The 26,741-nt window shown below is 35.6% G+C and overlaps 1 long non-coding RNA gene across 1 annotated transcript in view; it reads right to left on the bottom strand.

The window, feature by feature from the left end:
- Nucleotides 1–956: 956 nt before the first annotated feature.
- LOC136053271 (uncharacterized) overlaps nt 957–26,741 on the bottom strand; it is a 594,366-nt gene continuing 568,581 nt past the window's right edge. Inside the window, exon 2 of the long non-coding RNA XR_010622618.1 lies at nt 957–1,053. This is a non-coding gene — a long non-coding RNA (uncharacterized LOC136053271). The remainder of the gene's footprint in view (nt 1,054–26,741) is intronic.

Genomic DNA, 26,741 nt, shown 5'->3' with positions numbered 1-26,741 from the left:
CTTGAGGCCTTCTAAAAATACTAAGAATGATAAATTAAACAATACATTTTGGCACTAAGTTAACCAGTGGGGAGAGTTGTAATTTAATGGGTTGTCTTCTGAATTAATTATTTCTGAATTATTTAATTGAAGCTTCTAAACAAAATTTCTTGACACTGAAAGCCAAATCTTCTTATATTCTCCAGCAAAAGGAAAGCCAAAACATTAGAAACCCATCTTCAAATTAAATTCATTATGTGTCTCAATGCAGATCAATAGATGCTGTTTACAATTATACATAAATTTTTGTTAATGAGAAGAATATCCTTTGAAGAGCTGCAACAATTTTTTTCAGGGTAACCATAGAACTGTAACCACCAGGAAAATGACACTCCACAGTTAATTTTCATCTCTTTATTTTTTGAATAAATATAGACATTGATTCCATCTGACATCTTTATGGTTTTCATACAAAACAAATTTTAACAAATATTTTACTGTTAGAACTCCTTATTTACACCTTCTTCTTTCCCACTCTCTAAATCCACTTACTCCCAGTTTTTAAAATAAATATTTTAATTGCTTTTCAGAGCATGATATTCAGATTAAATGCTAAACAGAATATGTTATTTGTGTCTAGCCAAGTTCATGTGGAGCAACCCATGTTGAAACTTTGCTGAGACAGAGTACATAAGTCTGTCAGTGCGTATACTAGATATATTTTCCTGTACTGATACTGAAAATCCTTACTAAAGTAATAATTAAACATGCTGTGTATCATATCACTTTACTGTGACCAACTCAAGGAAGAGAAAATACCTTCCAGTATAATGCCCTATGTATTGCAGGAGAGTGTTCTTTGCTGAACAAAAGATCATGTGATTCCTGCCCTTAATAGACATTTGTAAATCTCAGTTTTACTCTCTGTGTCCTACTAATTCTGTTTCAGTCAGAGTAGATCTTTGAATATCCCTGTCTTCTTTGTTTTTCTTTTTTTTCTTCCTTTTTTTTTTTTTTTTTTTTTTTTTTTTTTTTTTTTTTTTTTTTTTTGTATTTCAGAACTTGTTATTTTTCCTGATATCTTTGGTGATATGGTTATGGGGTACCAGAATGTAGCTCATTTTAGTGTAAATTCACTAGCTCCTAAAAAGTCGTGACAAGAACAAGTTTTATGAAAGCATGTCCTGCTTTCACCATTTAAGCTGTAAATTACTGAAACTTTTGTTTACATACTTTTTAACATATATTAAGCACAGCAGACTTTACTGAGGCATAGGATGCACAAATGTGCATGGGAACTTCTTCACAGTGAGAGTGACAGAGTGCTGGATGCTCAGAGGGGTTGTGGAGTCTCCTTCTCTGGAGATGTTGGAAAAGACCTTCAAGATCATCATGTCCAACCACAGCCTAACCATACATGGCCCGATTCTGTGATGTATGGGGAAGAGGACCTACAGCTACACACCCCAGGAAAGGGAAAGGGAAAGGGGAGATGGACCAAGAAATAAAACAGCAGCAATGATCGAAGGAGAAAAGCTAATTTACTAAAATAAGATAAAATAAATAAAAATACACACAAATAAATACACTCTGTATTTGTATTGCAGAGAAGGAATGCAATTACAGAAATTTTATGAGCTAATATTTTAATAGCAGTTATTTTATTTTCCAGTATGTTTTATTATAAAATAGGGCTTTTTGACACAAAATGTAAATGATGTTAGATATTAATGAATGATTAATACATGAAATCAGCACTGACTACCATCTCTACTACTATTTATTCTGATTTCTTTAAAATCAGGAATATATTATATGTAATTCTGCTACAGATATCAATTATATCTGACCCACACTTTGACCACTATAACCCCAGGCAATGTGTAAATGGTTTATGGACTGCTTCAGCCTGGTTATGTGAGGTGGGGGATGTACAGACCCACACTCGTGGAAAGGAGAAGGGGAAAAGCTAAAGGGTAGGGAGATTGGCCTAAAAACAAAACAGCGGCAATGATCTGAGGAGAAAAGCAAATTTATTAATTGAGGTATCAGAATGCAAAATAACACAATATAATAAAATGTAATTGGAATTGAAGTTAATAATTCAAATAAAATGAGAAAGAGAGAGAGAGAGAGAGAGAGAGAGAGTATCCAAACAAGAAATGCTCTATACTAACACTGAAGGAGAGATGGCTAGGGAGCACCCACTGCTGAGTCAATGCAAAGGGGAAAATAGCTTGTGTCTCGTGACATGTGAACAGTTTTTATCTTTCCCTCTAAGCAGAAAATGGAAAAATGTAAAGCAACACAGAATCCTCTGGGTACATAGTTCTTCTTCTCTTCTGAGACAGGTATTTCTGGCACCATCAATGACCCACGGAACTGAGGCATTAACTCTTTAACTCCCAATGTACTACGTGATGTTGTGATGTGGAATACCAATAACAAAATTTATAAAGCCATGGCAGTTTATCTACTGATTCCAGGTTAATTTTAAGACATTCTTGAATTAAAAAAGGCAAAGTTTCCACATTTTCTTTAATAAGGGACAGAGAAAACAACAACACGTGGTACATTAATACATGAGCTAAAATTTGTCATCATTTCATTTTGTCCTTATCATTCCCAGATCCATGTCTGTCCCCTTTCATTTACTAGGAAACTTTCACCAAACATATCAATAGATTTTGTAGCCACTATCTCACATAGTGGAGAAGAGGCAGAGAAATCCACTTTTATTACTTAATATTCCACATTCTTTGCTGAAGACTAAGCTATGAGTAGTGTTACCTTTAGCAGATACCTTCCTGGCCTAGGAAGAAGATGGAAATACAGTGTTGTGAATCATAGCTTTTTGGACAAGCCAAGCTTTGAGGCTAGGAAATAATTTAAAGCATCTGAGGCTGTAACACTTTACTGACTTTATTAGCTGTATTGACTATTACCTGAAGCAAGGAAAGAACCTTTGGTCAAGGACTTTTTTTACTGTTGGTCTGGCTGTTCTCTTCAAGCCAAATATGAATTTCAGTCTGAATTGCTTGGAGGAATTTTGTTTCAAGAGGGGTAAACAAAAGCCATTAGAAAAATACCCACATTTTTTGCTGCTGCTCAGTACTAATTATCTGCAATTCAAAATATTGATGAGCCTCAGAATTAAGACAGAAAATGTATCCAATAGAACAGATATTTATGGTATCAAGACTAACCATTTTTTGCTCTCTGCAAAGGCAATGATGAAGAAAGCCTTTCCCCAGAACTTTCCAGAGGGCAGAGCACAAAAAGCAGTAAAAGGGATACAGTAAACTGATTTTTTGCCACATTATAAAAGCGTGCTTTCTTGCATCTGGGAAGACCCAAGCCTTAGCAGTGAAGAAAAGAAGGAAATGATCCGAAGCACCCAAAGACAACTGAGTGACTTTGCTATTCACAAATTGATAGACTGAGAAGAAGGAAGGAATAAAAGATCTGTCTTGTGAAACTGAAGAGAGGTAATATTGCTTTTATTTAATTTGACTGATAATGACACCTGCAGCTTTCTCTATTTTAAAGAATTGTTCTGTTCCAGTATCTTATTTTATGTTTCAAGCATATCTTTGATCTAAAGCCTGGAAGCAAATACGAAGATTGCCTTGCTGAACAACTTCATAAAATAACTATTTTGCCCATGTTTCTCTGATCTCTATGAGCCGCTTAGAGGCAATGGGTTGATGACTATCTTTTATTTTGTTGTTAGTCTTGATCATCCAGGACATAATTAGTGATAAACTTGCTCTAAATTGTAAATCTTCCAGGTCTAAATGATTAAATCTATACATAATGACTTCAATCTCTTTAATAAGCCTCCTTAATACATCTTCCTTAACTTGAAGTCTGGAAGCTGTTAATCATATCTGTATTATGTGTAGATGATTTAGCCTCCATTTAACCATCTTTTTATAAATACTTGGCACATGTTTCACAATGAAATAGCTTACAGGGACACATAATATGAGATACAGCCAATAAAATTATCTCATTTTCTGGAAACCAATAACATTTGTCTAAAGAAATCAAATTATATTAACAAGGTAAGTTTAATACATCTTGCTGCAGAGAGAATAAGGGTAAAGCAGGAAATATATATATATATTAAAAAAAGTCTGTGTTATCTTTTTAACTATTTCTATTAAAGAAAAAATGGGAAATCTTCTTTCTCATCTCAAAATAATGGACATGAAAATCCTTAAATATTCAACAATTTATACAAAGTCCAAAATGGGCATGTAATTTTCAAACAGGAAAGCCTAATCTGGCACTAAATAAGGCACGGAAGATTCCCCATGTGACATCTTTGTATGGATATGTCTGAGTAAATCTGTTAATTTTGGAAAGATATTTGTAATTTTCTTCGGTTGATTTGAAATATTATCCACAAAAAAATTGATTCTTTAAAAAAAATTATCTATACATTACAAGTTATTTTAGTTCAAATAAAATTTAAATTAAAACAATCTGAAGTCAACATACAGAAAAAATAAATAATTTTCAAAATATTTTATTTTGAAATAAAATAAATATAATTTCATAAATATTTTCATTTTCAAAAATAATTCATAAATATTTTATTTATTCGTTGGAACTTTTCTATTCCCATGTAAAAGCAGTTCCAGTTTCTGGGTTTAAAACATAATTCTACAAATACAATTTTAATCCATGCTTTGATGTGGTATTTTGCATCATAATTTAGAAGAGTACAAGCAGTCTTCTTTTTTCTTTTTTTTCTAATGTCCTAAGCTACCATAGCTATTGCTATGGAATCTACCCTATCTATCTATCTATCTATCTATCTATCTATCTATCTATCTATCTATCTATCTATCTATCTATCTGTCTGTCTGTCTGTCTGTCTATGTATCTGTCTGTCTATCTACCCACCCTACCTACCTACCCTACCTTCCTACCGACCTACCTACCTGTTATATTAGGGTGGGGATGAAAAAGATCTGAGATTTATAGATTAGGTCTCAAATAAAGATTAAAGCTATTTTTGTAGTCAGTATATTTGGTATTCACAAAACAAATCATTCTTACAATTTCTGCATGATTTTACCACTAGCTCTTTTGGCATAGGTTTGAACCTTTTCTTCTTTAATTTCATTGCAAGATTCATGAGCTGAAGCCTGATACATTTTCTATTCTATTTTTGCATTTTTCATTATCTCACTGTCATGTACCTGACATCTTCATGAAAATGTACAGAGTGACCTGTTGTGTTCACAGTCATTCAGAGATAAGTACAGTAGTTATTTAGGAGTGAATGCAAAAACTAAAGTAGTGTTTGTAGACCCAGTGTGGATTTTTCAACTGAAATGACACAATAAGATATATATTTGCTCTGTATTGAGTTTTCTAAAAACATGGTATTAAAATATTGATGGGCTGTTTAATGGGTTCTTTGATTATATTAAATAAGTGTTCAAATCTTACGAAAAATAAGGACATATCCAGGAATTCAGAAAATTTATAACCTTTTTGTGCATTGATAAAATATAAATCACTTAGAAAATTATTCAAAACACATAATCAGATACATTTTGACTTACATATCACATACATACACAAAATTGAATGCTTATAGGCAAATGTTGGCTGGTTCTTTCACTGAGATAGAGCCAGATCTTACAGGCACAGGCTCTTTTCTTGCGATATAGTCAAAGAATTATTGTGGAAGTAGCAGTGTACTATTTAACTGTAATTAATAGCGATATCCACATCTATCCAGGTTTTCCTGAGCATGAGTATCTACTCAGGTCCCACAAAAAAATGTGAGTGATGAGATTCTAACATATCTGTAAAGTGAATTCTGAACTCCATATTGTCCCTGATGTGTTGTTCATCTGTAGGCTTTGACAAATGGTAGGGGTCAGAATGAAATACTCATATTTCACCAACTTAATTCAAAGCAAATACTGTAGTCCTATTTTCCCAAAGAACCCTCATAACATTTTATAAATGGAAAATAAGAAATTTGCAGTGTTAGGAAAGTTAACAAAAATTTTAAAAATATATTTTTATTAGACCAATCTGTGTGATAGGAGGCAAAGATCAAATTTGCATACTACCATCACGCATTTTTAGCTAGTAAGGAAGTTTCCTTTTATGCTAGATGATCACTCTGGTAGAGGTACTGGGAGGTCCTGAATTTTCTCAAAGTTTGGAGATGATTTTCACACAGCAGTGCACACCCAGCTCAGCAGGCGAGCATATCCAAAATCTGAAGAGCAAGTCTGTAGAGTAGAAATAGTCCTGAGGGTTTCTGTGCCAGAAGATCTAACCTATCTTTCATTGTTACTGAAAATCTTAGCAGTGTTCAGTTCTGCAGGCTGCCCTAGAGACACGTCCTTTATCCCTGAACTTCATACCTTCATACCTGACTGCCTCAATTTTCTTTTCTGTGACCCTCATATTATGACATATAAGGCAGTTTAAATAAAGGAAAAAAGCTAAAACAGTTTATTTATTTATTTATTATTGTCCTGCTTTACACTATAAAGACAATAGGGAGTCATATCTGGCCTCTGAAGTTTAATTTCTGCTTCAGTAAATTAGAATGAGTTCCAGTCTTTCCTTGGATAAAGATTTTTTCTTCCTTGTCTGATCAAGAAAGGTCATTAATTACATATTATGGTATTAAATTTTCTTAGCAGGTACTCCTATGTCTGGTAAGCCGACAGTTCTCTTGTACTTTGTTTATTTGTTAAAAAAATGGTATGATGTTATGATTTCTAGAATCAGCAAGTAAATCTTTTATTGGCATGTTTCTAACTTTGTTGTATGATTTGAAAGAATCTTTTTTATTTACTGTCATTATCCTGAGGGAGGTAGAGAAAAAAACAATAGAATAAGATTGACTGTAAATCACTGAGGACTCTCAGAGAGCCAGATCTCTTGCAGAGCTCTGCTGTGGGGAAGACCACGGTACTATTGTTTTATTATCTCTATTTTCAAGATAACGTGCCATGAATACTGATGTTAAGTGACAACAGTGAGGTGTAGTGCAAGTATATGATAAGTAATCATAAAATGAGCTTGTCATCTGTTATTTCTATCTTTCACAGAATAACTATGTCTAATCTATAAGAAATTAATTATGTTAAAAATAATGAGCATGCACATTGCATTGTATTACTTCCAAATACTTGAACTGTTCTTGTTCTTCATTTGGCATGTATAGTGTCTCAAAGCTAGAACAGGGAAAAAAAAACTTATGATTTAACTTCATTGTATAGTGAACAGTATACTTCAAAATATCTTAAAAACAAGTAAGACAGAAACTTTATATTTTCTCATACAGCACATAGCAATAGCCATGTAACGCAAACTATGAGAAATGATAGTTTATTAGGCACTTATTAAACATGTGCCAGAAGAAAAAAAAAAAGGAAAAAACACATTAAGGCAATTATGGAAAGACAACAGACAGAATTTATTTTGCTGAAGTTCCATTCTATTTTTGCGAAGTATTAGAAGTCTTTAAGCAAAATATTTTCAACAAATATATAATAGATGAGATTGAAAAGTCATCCAATCTCACCTTCTGCCACGGGTTAGGTCAGGTTGCTCAAGACCTTGTACAACCAAGTTTCAAATACCTACAGAAATTGAGATTATCCAGCCTATATGAATAATCTGCTCCAGTGTCCAGCTATCCTCACTCTGAATCGCTTTCTCCACCTATTATCCAACTATCTGTCTGTCTGTCTATCTATCTATCTATCTATAATTTGAATTTCCATTATGGAAATTTCTGCCCTTCGCCTCTTGAACTTTCACTTTGTGATTCTGGGAAGACTCTGTCTTCTCTGTAGCAGTCCAAATAGAAAAGCGTGCAGCAAACAGGTCATCTCTCAGCCTTCTTAAGGCTGAAGAAACACCTTCTTCCACCTTTCTTTATCTCATGTGCTCCCCTCTCCATCATTTTAACAACTTCCTGTTAAGATTTATTCCATGTATTTGCTAAGCCTAAAGTGGAAAAATAGTACCTCAGGTGGAACCTTTGAGGTGCCATGCAGAGGACAGTAGTCACTTCACTTAATCTGCTGGTTAAATTTTTCTAACTCAGTAATCTGTTAACCTTCAGTGAAGCAAAGATCCAATGGTTAACTCATGTTCAGCTTGTTGGCAGTCAGGACTGTCAAATTATTGCATTCAAAATAAATTACCAGCCTACAATGTAGCATGGGGTTATTCCATCCCAAGCACAGAATTTAGCATTTGTCTTGGTTAAACTCCATTAAGTTTCTGTCAACTCCTCCTGTTTTTAGACGTCCCACAGAATGACATTTTACTAAGTGCTCCCCAAATTTTATTTCATCAGCAAACACACTGTGTTCTTTTCCACTCTCCATGTCATTCATGAACCTCTTAAACAGGATCAGTCCCAGTAATAATCCCAAAGGAACACAACTCATAAAGATACCTTTGAATTGTTGACTACCTATGAGCAAATTGTTCACTAGTCCAGGCAATTTTGTCAGCCTTGTTTTTGTTACTTCAAGGCCATTTCCAGGGCTTCTACTTCAGTAGTGAATCAATGCTGCTATTTCCTGCTACCTTTTTGTCCTTCATATACTTAGAATTAGCTTCCAAGTAGATATTTTACATTTTCCTCAGAGGTAGTCTGTATTACATTGGTTTGTCTTTACCTTATAGAGGACGGCAGAGTATTTGCCTTTCCTAGGCTTCAGGGGACTCATTTGACAGGCATAACACTTTGAAGACAACAGAGAGGGACCTTGAAATGGCATATGCCAGGTCCCTCAGTGCTTCTGTATGTCTTCAGTCTGTCCTCATTTCATGATTATACAGTTTGTTAACATGGTTCCTAGCTTCACATTTTTTCTGCTGTTACATTGTGCTTCACATAGTTAGTCATAGGAGGCCTGACAACAGACCCTCAACGTATAGATCGACAGAATCGAGAGAAAATAAATATCACAGCCTTTCAAGTCTCTTTCATCAAGAAGTCACTAGCAATTAGCTTTTTTCTTTGTGTTTTTGTTTTTGTTTGGGTGTGTGTGCATGTGTGTATGTGTGTGTCTGTTTTTTAACCTATATACGTCAGTGTACTTACAGAAGTCCTGCTGCTTGCCTTCCTTTCTCTTTCCTCATCAGTTTCAACAAGTGAGCTGGTGGAGGTGAAGAGGAAGCACATCTGTGACAGATGATCTAAACTGTCCAAAGGACTATTGAATACCATACAATGTCATGCTCTGCAACAAAGGATGAGGAAGAGGAAGGAGAAAGGGGGGAGGGGGGGTGGACCTCATTATGAAAGGGTTCTCATTAATTTAATTAAGTTACTCTTTATTTCAACCTACGATCTTTCTTCTTTTCATTGTATTTTATCCTACCATATTTTGTCAATGATTTGATGGTCAGTATCCAGTGCCCACTTTGACATTCTCCTTCACTCATCTCTCTTCAAACCTAGCCTCAAAAACAGCTGATCAGCCTGCCATGCATTCCATAGCAAATGTTCATGTATTTAATCCACTTCCTGAAATAGGTTCAATGAATGTTCCTTCTTCCGTACCTCTCTTTTCAATATAAACCCATCACAACATGCCACGAATTCCGTGAATGCAAGACAGAAAATTTAACCATTTCAATAATCTTAGAATGAACAATGTTTCTCAATTATCCAGCTTACACAAAATCTTCCATCTCTTTTTCTCTCCTCTTCTGCAACTGACTTCAGTTCCCTTACAATTCTGCATCTTCTAAGGATAAGAAGCCAGTCTTTATTACTGAAGCTGTATCCAACAAAACTCCACAAGATACTTCCCTGAGAATAAGCATAACATTTCTGTAATTTGTTTAGATTGTTTCTTTAGCAAGCTCACATACCTACATCATGAGACAAATCTCTATCAACAACACAGTGTGCTATATTAGAAAGGCACCTTTTTGGTACAAATTATCAGAAAAATAGAGTTTCCTACATTGCTGTGTTAATGCTTACATTTTAAGTATTGTTAAAAAGACTTGTCCATTTTACCATTGTTCATAAAGTGAGCCATTACCTATAACTTCATGACTTCATGCACATACATTAATTTTGTGTTTATCTGAGAGAATATTGAAGTAAAAACACCACTACTACACTTCAGGAGTATGGAAAAAGATTGCCTGCAAAATTGGTCACATTTCAAACAAAAATGTGGTGCTACTATGAAAAAAATGGCAGCTCTTTGAGTAGTATCAAGTTATGAAAATTGTTAATTGCTATAATGATTATTTTATGGCTTTGATTCTCCAACTCACATTTTCTAAGAAGTTTTTTTTATGTGATTCAGCCATCAACATGGCTGTGGGACTGCTCCCACTGTTTTGGATGTGACAAGCATGCCTAGAAGAGTAAAAGAGTTTTAAGATTTATAAAAGTAAAAAAAAATTAAATTAAAAGCCTGCTATGTTCCTGTTGACTTCAAGGGCAGAAGCTAGGCCAGTTAGACATCTACTTTTCTGATACATACATATAGTTGGTTCATCATTACTTAGAACTTGTATTAAGTTTTAGTTTCAAAAACTATTTTTATTAAGCATCATGAAAAGTCTAAAGATCAGTCATTTAAAAAATAACTGTCTAGGAATTCAGTTAGTCATGTATCAATCGCAAGTAAAAAACACAACACAAATACAAACAAATCATGATAGCACTGCAGATGCGTTAGTCTTCAGTATTTTTCTGTCAAGTTGATTTACAAGGTTTCTTCTTTCAGCCTTAGATTTAGGAACTTCTTATTTTTACAGCTTAGATCTGTAACTTTATTTTTGAGTATCCATTGCAAATATTTTATAAAAATTTCATTTTAAAACCATCTGTCTTATGATGTAGTATACTTAACGGTTTAGTGGAGAGTTTTTATTACTCTCATCTGAGCTTTCATTGAAAGTTATCTAAATGGATCTAGGATACTCTTCAGACATTTAGATCATCACTTTCACAGAAGTCATTACAACTTTTCCTTTGTTGATTTCATTGTTTTCCATTCTGTTTATAAAACTGTTCAGGCTGCCACACTTAATAAATTTAACACTTTCACAATCTGAACTTACCTTAACTCAGAAAAGTTTTAAGTTAGGCTTGTGGATAACGTGATTCCTATGAATTAAAAAAAGTAAAAATTACAGGAACAGTGCATCATACTTTTGTTTTTTACTAGAAATATTTTGAATTGAGTGCTATAGAGGCTTTCTACCTAAATAGGTAGAGTAAAACTGAATTAGTGAAATTAAATCTTAGCCTCCTCTGTTCCAAGATATATGACTATCTATGGCTGTTTTATCTATGACTAGTTTCAGAATTCCTTAAGTCGGCTGTATAGCTGCATTCCTTGGTTCATTGGACAGCAGCAATTCTCCTTTTATTTCCTTAACCACTACTTTTTCATTCTCCTATCATATGGTAGAAGTCATACTTTCATTATTCCATATCTATACATTATGTGATGCAGAAAAACAGTGAAGAATTATAGATTTCTGGAAAATAACAGAAGATAGATTAATCTTACCCTGAAATATATATGTTCAGCTAGATAGTGATCTGTCTTGACTTGAACGTCAAGCAGTTTGATATCAGATAGTTTAATATCATGGATTTTTTGGTTGTTCTCTTTTTCACCTGTTTGTTTGTTTGTTGTCTGTATATATATATAGTATGTATATATACATGATGAGATACTATTAGCTACCTCTAGAAGATAAACTGTATCATTCTGGGATAGGCAAGTAAAGTTTCATTATTTAATTGTACTCTGGAGGTATCTATCTTTTCTGCTAGGTTGTGAAAGAAGACTTAAGATGGCTGGGCTATGGACATCTAATTTTTTAGACTTACAAAAAGAGTGAAATTAATTTCACTCTCTGTCCAATAGGTGATAAATTTGAAATAAATTACACATATGTAGTCACATAATAATTAAACAAAAAAAGTTTTTCCCCTTAAAAAACAAATACTAGACAACAGCAGTAGATTGAAACTCCTGTCTTTGTCTTTAGAATGAATTTGTAAATTAAATTTTCTGATAAAAATACAGTATTTGCAAATTCATAATATATACAGAAGTATTATGCTTGGGTTTTCAGTTTCATTTTTGTGTTCCTTTTTACCATTTTAGAAGATAAGGCTTCAGTTCAGTCTCTTGATAGTTAAAATTCCATGTCAACCAGTATAATTATTTTTTTTATAAAATATTTGGTTATTGCTTAATTACAGTGTGCCAAAATAGTTAAATATCTTGTCCTTCACCGTAAACCCTGTGAAAGCAGTATTTATAACAAACCAGTCCCTTAGCACACGCAAAACACCAACAGATTCTGTCATGACTACTACTATCTGTGACATTTTTATTGAACAAGTTCTGGATTGACAGATGGGAAAAGAGGAGAACTAATAATTCTGTAGAAGATTCAGTACTGGCTGTATCAGAATGCCAAATGGGTCAACACAGGGTAGAAAAAAGTGAGATAAAATCAAAGACATAGATAATGCCATCTTATTAGTCAGTGTCTTATAGGAGGAATAATCAGGGAGGAAGCATATAGGCTGGCTTCCTCAAACATGGAAAAAGCTGAGGTGCTCAATAAGTGCTTTGCCTCAGTCTTCACTGGTGGTCAGGCTCCCTGTGTCTGCCAGGACCCTGATCTTCTAGGTGTGGACGAGAGGAGCAGATTCCATCCCAGTGGAACAGTGAACAAGTCCAAAACCTCTTCATGAATCTGAATGTATATAAGTCCATGTGGCCAGATGATATGGATCTAAGGATGGCTGATGTGATTGCCAAGCCTCTCTCCATCATATTTGAAAAATCACGGCTGTTGGGTGAAATTCCTGGTGACTGGAAAAAGAGAAACATTACTCCCATTTGCAAGAAAGGGAGAAAGGAAGACCTGTGGAACTACAGGCCAGTGTGCGTCCTCTGTACCTGTGAAAATCATGGAGCAGATCTTCATGGTTACCATGTTAAGACACATATGAGACAAAGAGGTGAAATGAGACAGCCAGCATGGCTTCACCAAGGGCAGATCTTGACTGGCCAATCTGGTGGCCTTCCAGGGGAAGAGTGATGGATGTCATCTACCTGAACTTTTGTAAAGCCATTGACATAGTCCCTCACCACATTCTTCTCTCTAAATTGTAGAGGTATGGATTTGAAGGAAAAACTGTTCAATAGCTTAAGAACTGATTGGCTGGCCACAGACAAAGGATTGTGATCAATGTTTCTATGTCTGGGTGGAGGTCAGTCACGAGTGGTGTCTCCCTAGGGTTTGTCTTGTGATTGGTGTTTTTCAACATCTTTATCAATGACCTAGGCAGTGGATTTGAGTGCACACTTAGCAAGTTTGCAGTTGATACACTGCAAGGAAGGAAAGCCATCCAGGGGGACCTGGACAGGCTGGTGAAGTGGGCCCATGTGAACCTAACGAGGTTCAACAGGGCCAAGTGCAAGATGTTGCAGGTGGGCTGGGGCAATCCCAGGTATTTATCCAGACTGGGGGAAGAACTCCTGGAAAGTAGCCCCACAAAGAAGGACTTGAGGTCCTGGTGAGTGAGAAGCTGGACATGAACCAGCAGTGTGTGCGTGCAGCCCAGAGGTCCAACTGTATCCTGGGCTGCATTAATAAAAAGGTGACTGGCAAGGAGAATTAGGTGATTGTTACCCTCTACTAAAAACATGTGAGTCCCCATCTGGAGTACCGCATCCAGGCCTGGGGGCCACAGCACAAGAAGGATGTAGAACTCTTGGAATGGGTCCAGAGGAGGGCCACTGAGATGATCAGAGGACTGCAGCACCTCTCCTATGAGGAAGGGTTGAGGGAACTGGGTTTGTTTAGACTGGAGGCTCCAGGGAGACCTCATTGTGGCCTTTCAGTACTTGAAGGGCGAGTATAAACAGGAGGAGGAATGACTGTTTACATGGATTGATGGGTTGAAGTTTTTCACTCAGAGGGTGGTGACAGACAGGAGCAGGTTGCCCAGAGAGGTTGTGGATGCCCCATCCTTGGAGACATTCAAGGCAAGGCTGGATGTAGCTCTGAGCAGCCTGGTCTGGTGGTTGGCAATCCTGCCCATGGTAAGAGAGTTGAAACTAGATGATCTTTAAGGTCCTTTTCAACCAGACCATTCTATGATATATTCCTTAAACAAAAGGATAGACTTTGAAAAGAATGTAGGCTGCTGAAGAAGAATTTAATTGAAAATTAATATATAATTTGCAATTCTATAGAATCATAGAATCATGGAATTATAGAACTGCTCATATTGGAAAAGACCTTCAAAATCATCAAGTCCAACTGCAACCTAGCCATACTACCCTAATAGCCCATTACTAAATTGTGTCCCTGAGGACCACATCCAGTTTTTAAACACATATAAACAAATAAATTTAAGTAGTCAAATACATTTAAGATGCATATATTAAACAAATCAAAGCAGATTTAATACAAGTCTAAATGACTAGATTCTACGCAGAATGGAAAGCTATCTTTGATGGAAAGACCAGATAAATGTAGGTCACTCTCAAAGTAATGCCTCCTATTTATTTACATGGAAACTACAATAGACACAAAAAGGACGATAGTACTATTTGATTGAGTGAATTCTCAGGTAAAAAATGCTATTTTTCAACTTTATTGCATATGCTGATCTATTGCTTTTTGAAATGTATTCAGATAAGTATTTCATTGAAAATATTTTCATATTGAGCTGAACTCCTATGATCTTTCCATGACAACAGAGGGATTATATACAGATACACTATACAAGCTATATAAGCAAATATTTAAATTAACATATATATTTCCTTTAAGGTTTGATCCACATAGCATGGAAATTAATTTGTGGGTATCCCAGTCATAATGATTAATGAGAGAAAGTATCTCTAAGTAATGCAGTTCTAAAGTCTTGCTGTCAAAAAAGCAAAACAATCTAAACTCAAGACATAACGAACAGAATTTATTTGAACACAAATTGAAGAATAGGAAAGATAAAAATTAAGTACACCAAATGTATATATGAAAGGACTTCTGAAGACCTGACAGAAATATCAGATGATCTTTCTACTTTAAAGCCACTTCACTAGCTAGCAGATGCTAGATATTTTCCACCTCTATGTTTGTCAAATAAACCTTTTCAGCTAATGTTGAGCTAAGTTTAACCAAAAATTGTAAAGGACTGGACAATGTGGCATACAAAGAGAGGCTGAGAGAGCTGGGACTGTGATCTGAAAAAAACCATGAGGTATCTGACCAATATGCATAAATATCTGAGAAGTGCAGTAGGGAATACTGTAAGTAGTGCCAGGTTTTTCTCAATGGACACTGACAACAGGACAAGAGGTAACATCATACAGTAAAATTATAATTATTTATTTTTAATTATGATTACATTCAAACAATTCAAGATTCCCAAAGAGATTGTTGAGTCTCTGTCCTTGAAGGCACTGAGAAACATACTGGATGTAGTTCTGAGAAAGCTGCTGTAGGCTGACTGCTTTTAGTAGAGTCTTGCACAGTTTGTATGAGTACCTTCCAGCCTCAGAGATTCTGTATTTCTGCCTGTGATCTGACAAATCCTGTTTTCAAAACTGCTTGTCCAATTCAGTATCTCTAATTTTGTTTGTTTGTTTGCTCGCTTGCTTGTTGCAAACATTTAGAAGATAGATTTTGCTCTGTACAAACATTTCAGAAAGAGCTTTAATTAATAGAAGTAAAGAGACTGATGTGCAAATGAGTGTTCTTGTGTTTGATTACACATTCTTGAGTGTAATTATGGGGATTCACTTCAAAAAATACTACCATACCCCTTCATAATGTATGTTAATGTCCAGTGGAACAATTCCTACTTCAAACCTTTGAGCAGATCTAATCAGCTCCATAAGAAATTAGCTTACTCAAAAAATATATTTCCCTTCTTCCTTCTCAGCTAGAAAGGTTACCATAATTACCAGGATCCTGTATTTAAACCAGTTATACAACCTTCTGTAGCCTAATTTTGTATATTTCTAGCTTACCTTCAGTTTTATATACTGCTTTTTACACAGTCTAGACATAGGTTTGTTGGCCAGACAGTGACAGAGATGATTTTTTTTTTTATCACTTAGAGTGAATGTCCCTTATTTCATTTATTTGTCTCACAAGTCTAAAAGAAGATGGGAGATAAAGAACAAAAAATTATCCAGGAGAACATAGAACTATACAGTTCTTGGCTAAGTCCCACTTTCATCAGAAATCAACGTGAAAAAAGTGGAACTGAGATACAGTCTACCTAACATAGACACCTAACTATTGCTTGCACTTTATGAACCCTATAGATCATTATAGTGAAAATGAGTGTTACACTCCCATAGTAATGAAGTCAGCTCCTAAATGAGAATGGGCAAGTGTGTTCTGTGGGGGAAAAGCTCTGTCAGTTCTGTTCTTTTTTTTGATACTGGCTGATATATCAGCCTAATCATAGAGAAAAAGAAATAATTTCCATGAATGCTTCTAGGAAGACATTATAGGTATTCTTAAGACCTTGTACATGTATATTTGAGATTCATCTGGAGATGTATACCTGATACTCAAAACAGTTCCTTAAGGACAGACAACTAATGGCACATTATACCTTAGCTCATATACATGGAGATGGCTAATAGAATTCCAGTGAATAAAGCTATACATAATTGTGTCATGAAACCCAAGATAGGATACTAACTCTAGCACTGCACAGCTCAATACAGGCAATCTACTACAACCCGACTTCTCTCAGATGACTTACTCTTTAAGTTGCTGTAAGTGTACTGAAAACAGTATCTTGTTTATCTGCACTGTGGGCAACTGAGTGGAGATCTTAATCTCATTTAATTGTGCATTATAATTAAAGATTAGTGAACAAAGTAAAAAACATGTTACATCATGGAGATATGATAGCACTATCGGGCATGATTAAGAACTTTTATCTTTACCAGATACCTATAAAAATGAACAAAGTCCTCTGGACATTGTTCTTTGATCCATATAGTGAAATTTAAAAGAGAAATTGTGATCTTGGTTGTTTAAAAAAGAGTGGAAGCAGAGTCACTGTCAGAAAGAGAGAATAGGCTCAACAATTTTTATCATATTTGGCTATGAGGTTACTGTGTAGATACTGGGCTGAAGGAAAGATCTGAGAATGACTCTGAGCAGTTAATTATTATCTGTGATCACTCTCCAAAAAATTCAGAATTGGGAAACCTAAACAATCTTCAACAATGTATTGAGGCATAACCTGTGTGTTCTACAACTTATACAAGGCTTTAGAACAAGGGAGTGTTAATTCATTGGATAGCTATGTTTAAATATCAACTGTTAATAAAATATAAAATATGTAAGTCTAAAACTATTCTGTAAATAACTCTATCTTATGGCTATTATATATACATATCTCTGTAATAAGCAAAAGTTCTCTTTTCACTATGGACTAGTTAGTAAAGTATGTACAAAAACACAGTAATAGAAAATCAAGTCTGATTCATTTGTGCTTTTTTTCTTTTGTTTGTGGTGGTGTTTCGGTTTTGATTAAATTTCTTAATTTACAGCACAAAAATTACTCATGACAGTGAATTCTTTGGCACCAGACCGTCATTAAATTAAGATGTCACAATTGAATGTCAGGTTAGGCTTTTCAGTGTCTTAATAATAACAACTACTTGTAGGGTAAGTGTAGCAGAAGTGACTATAGAATGTATTACACTATTGCCCCCAGTCATCTCTGTGAAGTGTTCCACTGTAAATTAGAAAGATATGTTCTAACATATATGTTATGTTCTAACGTATATATGTTCTAACATAGCTGCATTATGCAGTTGGACATGACTTTGTTTATAGTAAATATACATATATTTACTATATATATATGTATATATTTCCTGTTTCACTTGAAGATTTTTTAAAATGGTATATTTTTTCTCCCATCTCTAGGGCCTCAAAGCATGGAAATATTAAAATACTTCTGATATCTATTTGTTATTGTGCATTTAAGAGGGAAATAATCATTTGCCCTCTTGACTGACTTCAAGACAACAATTACACTGAATATTTGAAAATGTAAGTATGCTACAATCAGGTAGTTTGAATCTCTCTTCACAAAAGATTATCATTTGCATCTCATAATATGAAATTCAAAATAACTACTCTATTACTCAATCAAAATGATAATGAATATTCCTTTCTAATTGCTGTCCAACCCATTTACTGCACAGAAGTAAAATAAAACCTGAATAAGTTATTTGATCCTCTGTTAAGGGTTATATTTGGCTGTCAGGTGCTCTTCAGGATGCTTTCTTTTCCTTCCTCTTCAGCAGAACGGAGGTAGAAAATATGAAAAAGCTCATAGGTTGATGTGAAAGACAAAACCTGTTTTTCTTTTTTTTGTCTCAACACTTGCTTCGTGAGGCCTTTCTGGAGATAAGACTCTGACAACTGCAAATTATCTATGTGGGTGTCACCGTGCCACAGTGCCTCTGCTTATGGTTGTAAAGATAAGCAGAAGTAGGGACAAGATTGTCTTTTCAGGGTATGGCTTGAAAAAGCTGAGCACTGCAGAAGACAAAAATGCTTGTGCAGAAGACAAAAATGCTTGTACATGGCAACGAAAGCACCACTCCCTGTCACACGAACAGAGAGAAAAGACAAAAAAAAAAAACAAGCCAACAGAGAAATGGGGGATAAAAGGCATTCACTAAACTAAGAACTTTGAAGACCTACCAAAGAAAAAATATCTTTGATGGAGAACTCCCTGAGGGTTTTGAACCCCCCCCCCCCCCCACCAGGATCTGCTTGTTGCGAAGATTCCTGCCTTTCTCCCATTCCCCGTGGTGACCAGACAAGTTCCTGTAATCCACAGACCTACTACAAACCTCGCTGGACCCACAGTGGTGACTATATCTCTCTTCCTTTCTACCAAGACTCCTTGCTTTTTTTTAATCTCTTTTCTGTTACCCATATTCCCTTCTCCATATCCCTAAGCAACTAGGATTTGTAATTAACTGGTTGGGCTAACATTTGACCCGTTGTGTCTTAATCTCACCATCGGGTGTACATATACTAAAAAGAACCTCTTCTCCCCCCTATAAATTGAAGTAAGACAGTTGAGGCAAAGATAGGAAAATTGCTCATCACTTAACATCATGGATTCAACATGGGAATGATTGATTTAATGTGTTGCCAGCAATATTAACAGCGTAACAGTGAAAAATCAAAAAAGAAAACCAAAAATACCCCCTCAAACCGTATATCTTCCTAATCTCAACTTCTTTCTCAACTGTTGTGTCTTCTTCCACATAGCAAGTGGTGTAGAGAGATAGCAAATCGGATATGTGGCCAGTTTCTAACACTTTTTCTTTGACACTCCTTCTTCCTCTCACATCCTACTCCAGAATGAGGTCCTTCCTAGAGGATACAGCCTTCATGAACTGATCCATGAACTATGGATCCTTTCCAAGGAGTGCAGTCCTTCAGGTATTGAATCTTCCATTACAGTCACTTATTTGGTCACATCTACCAAAATCCTGCTCCTATGTGGGTTCTGCATGGGCTACAGCCTCCTTCAGGCCACATCAATCTGCTGCAGTATGGACTTTTCCACAAACTGTAGTGTAGAAACCTGTTCTGATGTGGTCTTCCATTGGCTGCAGGGGTACAGCTACTTCACTGTGGTCCTTTCCATGCACTGCAGGGAAGTTCTCCTCCAGCACCTAGAGCACCTCCTTCTCTGCCTTTGGTGTCTGCAGGGCTGTTTTTCTCACATTTTTATTTCTCTTCTCTTTCACAGTCATTGTGCAGATCATTTTATTTTTACCTTAAATACTTTATCACAGAAACAACAGCATGACCAGTATGACTCAGATTTGGCTGTCAGTGTGCTTTTGGATCTGTTTGTGCCTGACATCAGAGTAACTCCTGGTCTCTTCTCACAGAAGCCACTCCTACAGACACACTGCTACCAAAACTTTGACACAAAAATTCAGTACTTCCTTCAAGCTGTGATATTGTACACCCGAGATTGGTTAGTACCTCCTTTGCTTCTACCTCATACTTAGGATGGAAAATTCTAAACTTAAATTTGAAAAAAGTTATGAAACCTTTGTGAAAAAGTTAGGGTAAGATCAAACTCAAGTCTTAAAATAAAAAGAGTGATTTCTAAGTCTGAATTGGTCTCTGTTATTTTCCTTCATAGTCAGTGGAAAGAAGGAGCTACTTTAAAGAGAAATTCATCTAATTCTTAGACAAGAAACTTCAGTAGGTTAGATGAATCACCTTGAATCCTTATTCATGAGACTGCTTTGGTATACAGGCCTGTGGCTATGAAGGCAAACGGGAACTTTGTTTTAGATTAAATGGATAGATGGCTAAAGTTAAGTGAGATTAATCCCACCTTAATACCTAATGTTTTGTATGTTTTCCACATCATTCCCTAGTCTCAACATGGTCACTACAGTGTTCCAACACTAATCTAATTCTTAGATGATATGTATGCTATTTATTATTTGAGAGTGGGTGGTTAAAATTATTGAAGGAGAAAAGAATAAGAGTAGCAAACTACAGAGATTTATCCCCATGCCTCTTCAGAGTGCACCATATATTAGAACTGCCTTAACAACAGAGGCATAAAATTGCTGAGTTTTAGATCTGACCTGAGCTGGTAAGAGCAATGTACAATTCTCACTCTGTTTAATTCACCTTAGGTAGAGAGTTGCTCCTTCTGATCTGAGAATTTTAATAAGAAGACTGTATGATAGAAACTCAAAAATAGTTTTAAAATGAAAGAGAACAGATAATACATTCAGAATAGATAGGGAGCACTAGTGAACCTGTGACTTTGTTTTTAATGAATTGCTGCAGATTTAAATAACAGTTTAATATATCCCATTCAAATAAGGGTTGAATCAGATGCCAAGAGACTTTGCTTACCCTTGCATTTATTTCTTATTTTATTTCTCAGTCTGATTAGAGGAAATTATTTAATATTCAAGGCATCTCATTGAGAAAAGTGTATTGTATATTGTTAATAGTTTGAGATCACTGCTAGAAAAAATTGTACAAAAAGCAGATATAATTCTTTTTTAAAATGCAAGACTGATTTTCTGACAATGAACGGTATTATTAGAGGTCACCATGTTGTCTGCAATAGTCCAGAGGTTTGTCCATGCATCTAGTGCGTGAACAAAGTATATTAAGTATATTAAGCATTTACCTTACATAGTTGTTGGTTAAAAATGCATGAAATACAGTTCACTTGAAAGTATAAGCAAGTGTTTCTGAGCTTTCTCAGATATTTTGAAGTCTATTCAGCTTATTAAAGGCTTGTGCCAAAATTAACCAAGGTCCCCGTTTCATCATAATTTTTTTTTTAAAGTTTCACTGCTTCACAGAATCACAGAATGGCCTGGGTTGGAAGGGACCTCAAGGATCATGAACCTCCAATCACCTGCCACAGGCAGGACCACCAACCTCCCCATTTAATACTGGACCAGGCTGCCCAGGGCCCCATCCAGTCTGGCCTTGAACACCTCCAGGGATGGGCATCCACAACCTCTCTGGGCAGCCATTGTAAAGAACTGCTCCCTGACATCCAACTTAAATCTTCCCTCCTTCAACTTAAAACCGTTTCCCATTTTCCTGCTGTTATCTGCCCTTACAAAGAGTTGACTCCCCTCCTGTTTATGCGCTCCCTTTAGGTACTGGAAGGCTGCCATTAGGTCACCCCACAGCCTTCTTTTCTCCAGGCTGAACAAGCCCAGCTCCCTCAGCCTGTCTTCATAGGGAGGTGCTGCAGAGCCCTGATCATCTTTGTTGCCCTCCTCTGGACTCTCTTCAACAGCTCACTGTCTTTCTTGTACTGGAGGCTCCAGACCTGGACACAGTACTCCAGATGAGGCCGCACAAAAGCAGGGTATAGAGGGGCAGTCACCTCCCTGTTCCTGGCCACCCTCAGCTGAGCTCAGTATACCATTTGTTTTTCGAGCTGCAAGAGCACACTGCTGGCTCACATTAAGCTTTTCATCCATCAGGACCCCCAGGTCTCTCTCTGCAGGGCTGTTCTCAAGCACTGCTCCTTCCTGTCTGTATAGATGCCTGGGATTCCTCCAGCCCAAATGCAGAACCCGTCACTTTGCTGTGTTGAACCTCATTAGGTTCACCCGGGCCCACCTTTCAAGTCTGTTGAGGTCCCTCTGAAAGGCATCCCTTCCTTCCACCGTTCCAACCACAATACTCAGCTTGGTGTCATCAGTAAAGTTGCTGAGGGTGCACTCGATTCTGTTGTCTATGTCATTGATAAAGATGTTAAAGAGCTATGGTCCCAAGACAGACCCCTGGGGGACACCACTCATTACCGGCCTGGACATAGAATTATAAATCACCACCCTCTGTCTGTGGCCTTTCCTGATTCCTGCTTCCTGCCTCTGGATAATAAGAAACTTTATCTTCCTTATGAAATATAACAAATAAATTCTCAGATTAATTCTTCTGATACTTGTTCCCTTTGCACATATATATATTAGAGCCATGTAATCACCACATGCCTTCTTACCCCTACCTGGTCTTCCCAAAATATTCCTCCAAGTCTAGCCATGAACCTAGGAGACCCATTTCAACCCAGCTTGGAATCAGTCCCTATCCCAGCAATGCTAAAGGAGTGACAGATGGTAGCTCTTTCACAGCCTTGCTCTTGCGGATCCTGAAGTTCCTTGATTTGGACACCAGCCTGTCAACTGTCTTTCTGTGGACACTCCATCACTGCTTGGCCACAAAAAGACTTGATTAAGCCCTGACCCTATTGGCTTTCTAGCTTGACCTCAGACTACAACCACATCACTAAAATATGTTCTTATGATATGGACTATCTACTGGCCTTGACCACCATCTCTCCATCTGTCCTGATTGCCTCACTGGGTACTGTTGGAAAAGGCCAACTGTCCCAGGGATTTCCTCCTTGGTACCTGATTGCCTTCCCTGAAAATGAATCACCAGTACTTATACTGAGTCCTCACTATATTAGGATGATGGGATTTTGTGTTGGTATTTGAGATGCGTTAAGAAATGTAGGATTGTACCTTGCAGGGACACCACTTTGATATGCAGAGTAACATATTCCCAGAAGTAACAGGAACCAGGCAAAATGAATCAAATTAAGAAAAAAAAAGCTGTAGATAGTCCTGTTGTACTTTTTTTTTTTTTTTTTTAACTGACAAGTGGATAAAGGATAAGTTCTTAAATAGTCAGATCTTCTTTGCATTAGACAATAACAGTTGTTTACTGTCTAGAAGAAAATCCATAACAATAACTAACTAAGTGCACGATACAAATAAATAATGCTAAGAAGCATGTTCAAAGATTTACTAACTTCATTCAAAATTTGGAGAGAAACTGCAGAGGAAAGATGAACTTTTATTTCTCTAAATGTTTTCTATATTAATATGTGGGAAACATACTATGTGAATATTTTAACAAGTATGTTCCTAGAAAGCCGCACAAAAGAGAATTTCATTTTGAACTGTGCATATTGATTCAGCATGTATTTCAGCTGAGACCTTCTTGTCTGTGTGAACCATTTTCATGGCTTAACATTTCTTAAAGTTCCTCTTCTCTCTTCATCTGGCAAAGATTGCCTGCTCATACAATCCAACTCCATTATTTAGCCATAGCATATAACAGGTAGTATCTATCCACCAGAAATAAAATATTAATTTAATTTTGTGGAATAAAACTTCATGCTAAACATGCATATTTCTTGTTTCTGTGTTATTTTTCATCCATGTTAAAATCCTTATCTAAAGAAATGTAAGAATTTCCTGCATTTTCTTTTAGAAAATACAGAGAAAATTGATTCAGATCGTAAAAGTTAGTGTATTAAGAACTTTAGGCAAGATTTATAAATTGAAGTGTGCTTTTACTGAACATGCAAAATGAACTTTGTTTTTATCTTGTTTATACCATTGCTGTAGTATCAAACAGAACAAAGCTGACATATCAGTGATCACCAATGGATCTAATCATCCCTTCCCCTTCTACTGCCCAAATATTAACCTGTGACACGATTTGAGACATTACTCTCATCAGTGCCAAATGTTTGACAGCTATAGTACATATATTCTTTACAGATGAATAGAGGTCTTATATGTTTGATAAAAATCCAGCAAAATTTGTATTTATATCCCTTATGTCGATGTGCACAATCTTTTGATTCATAAAGTATAAGTCAAATACATTTTCTTCTGAGCTCCTTAAATCCTGAAAGATTAAACCAAAAAAGGATTTGTCCATCACCATAAATTACATATTTAATATGATAGACAAAGAGAATTAACAAGGATAAACATTTTTTTAAAACTTTTGTCTGTGTAAACCTGGCTTCCTGTTTTTGAGACTATTTTAACATGGGATAAGTGATAAAGTACTAATGTCATCTTTGTTCCTATTAGAATATGAAAGCAGAATGTAATTGCCATAAGTAACTAAATAAAATAGAATTTTTAAATCCCTAATGATATTTTTCACCACTGTGTTGATTTTGTCATTATTATTCAACATAGCTTAGAGTACAATTGAAGTTCCTAAGAGGTATGCAACAAATGAACTTCCTTTAAATCTTGAAGAAGTCGGGTATGAAAATATGTAGGAAAAGAGCTCAAGCCGTTAGTCTCCTAGATTCTTGGCCTGTGTTCAAAGTGGGAAAAAAATGCTTTCCAGAGCTTGAGCACAGTGAGGCTCATTCATAACAGTTAAGCCTATAGAAACAGGTACGTATAGAACATTTCACACCAGGAAGAGGAATACTGGGGGCTATGAAGAGAAATTGGTGAGCTGTAAATGATGATGTATAATACAGCTGAATAGAAAAGTATGTGATGTCACTACTTTAACCTAGCTTAATAACTGAACTAATAAATAAGTCTGAAACATGTCAACATTTGTATTTTTGTACGTGGAGGTTTCTTGATGATGATGATGATGATGATGATGATGATGATGATGATGATGATGATTATTATTATTATTATTATTATTATATTTAATAAGAACTGGAGGAAGAATGTGAGTCCAGAAAAATGACAGAATATTTTGTCTCTTCCCTTGTGGTTTTGTCATTGAACTCGTAATTAAAACTAACAGTTTCTTGCCTTATTCCTCTAGACTGCTTTAAAAGATATTAAAAAAGAGAGGTACTTTAATTTCAAAGATCACCTTCTGCTGCTGCTTGCACTGAATGTGTTAATTCATTCAAAGTCAAATATTTTGTTTGAACCATTTGTCTTCAAATCTTTCATAAAATCTAAGGCCCAGTGAAGAAACAATCTGTACCTGAATCTTCATTTGTGATGTCTTCTTTTGAAATAACATAGCTTACGTTTAGCTGAGGTTGATATCGGATAAAGTCTGGTGAAAACCTTTTAAATTAGACCATTCATTCTGCTGCTTGTGTTCTGCTGGAACACAAAATCAAAGATGTGGAATACTAGCATGACTAGATACGAACTTTTTTCTCTTTCTCTCATGTGTCTAGTCTTCTCAATATGATAAAGACTCTAAGCTAACACAGCACTTTAAGTCTACAGCAAGTCATCAAGGCCTTTCTGAATGCTACATCTTTCCTCATTTTTATTTTGTCCTTCTTCATTAGGGGAAGTGAAACGGAGGCAGTTCCCTGTTAAAATGTACCACTGCAAAATTTGCAAAAAGCTGCAACAAAATGTTACATAAATATATCCAATAACATCATTACAGAAGTCCAAACACCACAGATGATCTTCATTCCTGTTGTAGTACAGGTGCAGATGTTAGGTTGGTTCCATTCCTCTGTTTGTATTTCCTTAAGACCTTGCTCTTCTATTCAGTTCAAGTTCCATCAAAACATTTTTTTAAGTGTTTCTGTCACATAATCTGTTTGTTGCTTGTAGTGCATTTCAGAAAAAGTGCTCTATCTACTTACTGCTTTTGGTAGAAGTAAAGCAATCTGTTCCTAAAATATAGGCAGAATGGGTAACTCTTTCCTTCCAGAGCACAAGTTGGTAAGATGCCAGAAAATCTACACATGGAAGACTTGTGAAGAACCTAATATGCAAATGATTGTACTCCTTCATTTTAGTGAATATCTCTGGTCAGAAAGAAATACTAGATTAAATAACTAAACTAATAAACATAATATTCAATGATTTTATGGATTTTGTAAAAATCTAATTATTGAACACTTATTCTTATTTTTAATTTAATATAATGAGATATTTAACACAGTTAAATATTTAATAAAGTGAAATATCATTCTGTTTTTCACTTCACACTGTTCCTAGATTTGCTTTACCTTTAAATTGCCTTACCATTTATTCTTTTAAATTAAGGGTTTTCAAAGTTAACATTACAATAAACAGCAATAAGAAAAAACAAAAAATCTGTATACAGTGAAATATTTCTAGAAATTAAATATATCAGCTAAGGAAGCAAGAATAGAGAAAAAAAATCTCACTGTATACAAATTCAGAAGCGACGCTGTATTTTCTGGGTTCATATTCCATAGGTTGTATTTAATTTGTATGCATTAAAATTTCCTGTCATATTCTAAACTATTTTGAATGAACAATAAATGTCTAAAATGAAAGAATGATCAGTGGACAAACGTGATGTGCCCATAAAGTTGAAAGTGTGACTGTCCAAAGATAATTTGAAGAAAGCTCCCTTTATTTCAATACTAAGCTTGTTGT

Source organism: Cyrtonyx montezumae, unplaced genomic scaffold (genome assembly GCF_038088225.1).
Source record: "Cyrtonyx montezumae isolate F1298 unplaced genomic scaffold, pur_monq_1.0 scaffold_3, whole genome shotgun sequence".
NCBI classification, from domain to species: Eukaryota; Metazoa; Chordata; class Aves; order Galliformes; family Odontophoridae; genus Cyrtonyx; species Cyrtonyx montezumae.
Note: the sequence above shows the minus strand (reverse complement) of the source record. Positions and strands in the feature narration are given on the sequence as shown.